We start from the raw sequence: 2943 nt of genomic DNA, 5'->3' as shown, positions 1-2943 counted from the left end.
ATTACGCAAATCTTTACTATCTTCTGGCATTGCTACTTTCTTATAGACAACCAGCCTTAGAGGGCATCTGATGCTTTCTACTAGATCATTTATATGTATTGTAAACAGTAACAGCCCTATCACACTTAATTGGGGTACTACAGAAATTAGCTTCACATCTGCCAATTTTGTTCTGTTAAGAGCGAAATGCTCTTCTGAGTTCTGTCAGCAAATAAGTCTTGAATCCAGTCACAAATCTGATCCTATGCTCAATAAGCTTGTAGTTTTTTCAATAAATGGCAGTGCAGGATGGTGTCAAATACCTTCCTGAAGTCGAGGAACATGGCATCAACCTGAGCATCATTGTCTACGCCACTGCAGATCTCATAGAGTTTCGCAAAACCTCTGTTTGTGGGATCCACGTTGATTTTTATAGAGGAGATTTTCCTTCTCCAAGAACGTCATTATTCTTGAACATAAAACATGTTCCACAGTTTTACAATAAACTGACATAAATGATATAGGTCTATAATTGTGTGCATCTGTCCTATGGCCCTTCTTAAAAACGAGAATGACCTATGCTTTCTTCCAGTCACTAGGCACCCTTCGTTGCTCAAGCAATACATGATAAATTACTGCTAGGAGGGGAGCAAGTTCTTTCACATAATCTTTGTAGAAACTTATAGATGCCTCAACTGGTCCTGACGCCCCTCCACTACTAAGCTATTGTAGCTTTTTTTCTATTCCGTGATCCGTTATCTCAATATCAGCCATTTTGACATTTGTACGATGATTGAAAGGAGGGATCGTGTTACGATCTTCCATGGTGCAGTAATTTGGAAGGCCAAATTTGGTATTTCAACATTCTCTCTGTTACTTTCCTTTTGAGTGCCAGTATGGTCACTGAGTGAATTAACAGACGATTTTGACCCACTTCCTGATTTTACATATGAACAACACCTCTTAGGGTTTTCACTCAGATTGGTTGACAAAGTTTTACTTTTAAAGTCATTGAACGCTTCTCTCATTGCTCTCTTTACAATCATTTTCACTTCATTCAGCTTTCGTTTGTCAGCTAGGTTTTTCCTTCTCTTGAATCTGATGATGATGATGATGATTTTTGGTTTGTGGGGCACTCAACTGCATGGTCCCAATTTTTGCACAGTCGAATTTTTACACAATCGGATCTAGCCACTGTCAAGAATGATGGTTAAATGATGAGGAAAACACAAACACCCTGTCCCCAGGCACAGAAAATCCCCAACCCAGGACCCTGTAATCCAGAGGCAGGAACGCTAGCCACAAGACCACGAGCTGCAGACCTTGAATCTGAGATGAATTTCTCTTTGTTTACATAGCAGTTTTATAACACAGTGATTAAACCATGGTGGGTCTTCCCCATCATTTAAGACCTTAATCTGAACATAATTGTCTAGCGCATACTGCTGCCTTTGAATTTTTCCCATTTGCTAACATCTTCATTCTCATCACTAAATATTTTATGCTGACTGCTCAGATACTCTGACATTTGTATTGTCACTCTCACTAAGCAAAAATATTATCCTACTTTTCTTGACATTCTTTGTTGAACCAGTTTTCAAAGATGCTGTCACAGCCTTATGATCACTGATATCTCCCTCCAGGTTAACTAAGTTCAGGTTGTTTGTTGCCAGGAAGTCTAGGACGTTACTCTCACAAGTTGGTTATCTAAATATCTACTCAAAGCAATTTTCAGACAAGACATTCAGAACAATGTCACATGACTTCTTTTCTCTGGCATCAGTTTTGATAGCATGACATTCCCAATGAAAATTATTAATGATATTCTGAGAGTTTCTGAAGTGCTCTACCACTGGAGCTCCTGACCCACGCGGTTAATAAAAGCGTAAAATTACCATTTTTGACCTATCTTTGATACTTTACTTCACCTAGATTAATTCACAATCTGATCCCACGATAACCTCGGTAGATTTTATCGAATTTTGTACTGCAATAAACACGCTGCCACCACTGGCAACTTACCTATTCTTACAATAAATATTCCAATCTGTGCTTAGGGTTGCATTGTCATTAACATCTGATTTCAACAAACTTTCTTAATACTATCACTGCATTATAACCTTCAGTAAGCAAAAATAATTCCGGGAACTTTTCTTGGATGCTCCTGCAGGTCACTAAAATTACTAATCTTTTCTATATCTTATCTATGACAAACGTTCTCTGAGGTCACTGTGGCTAATTTATCAGGCAAATCATCTTTGATTCCAAGTGAGGGTTTCTCTAACCTAAAGCAGCCCCTTGTGCATGCCACACGTACACTGCTACTCTAGTAGCCACTTTCTGCGTGTAGTGCACATCTGACCTATTGAGGGAAACATTACAATTCTGTACTCAATAGCAGAGGTTGAGACATTCACATCTGATACCACTGCAGAGTTCTCAGAGACTCTGGTTTAGACCTTCCACTCTGCTCCAAACCAGAGGGCCATTATCAACCCTGGGTATGTTACAGAGAGACACCTTAGCCTGCACCCCATGTGCAATGCTAGCTGCCTTCACCAAATCAGCCATCTGCTGACAGGAGCAGAGGATGCCCTCAGAACCAAACTGGCAGGCATCATTCGTGCCAGCAAGTCCCGCTATATGCAGCCGGTTGCATCCAGTGCACTCGATAGGCACCGGCAGGGCCTGTTCCACATCACAAACGAGACCAACAGGCCTACAAACTTCTCTACTTTAACAAAATATTCAACAATATAAAACTCACAAAACTGGGGAGACAAACATACATCATATGCATCTTTTTTTTACAAAGTATCTACAGTTGAAATTGGGTAGAATGAAGAAAAATGAACTTCAGTTTTAAAAATCAGACCTTGAAGAGCTTAGTTTGCATACTGAAGTAGTCAAATGGAGGGAAGGGTTTCAAGATCTAAAGGTGAGAGAAACAATGACAGCACTGTC

Source organism: Schistocerca gregaria, chromosome X, assembly GCF_023897955.1.
Source record: "Schistocerca gregaria isolate iqSchGreg1 chromosome X, iqSchGreg1.2, whole genome shotgun sequence".
NCBI lineage: Eukaryota > Metazoa > Arthropoda > Insecta > Orthoptera > Acrididae > Schistocerca > Schistocerca gregaria.
This window is presented reverse-complemented; position numbering follows the sequence as displayed.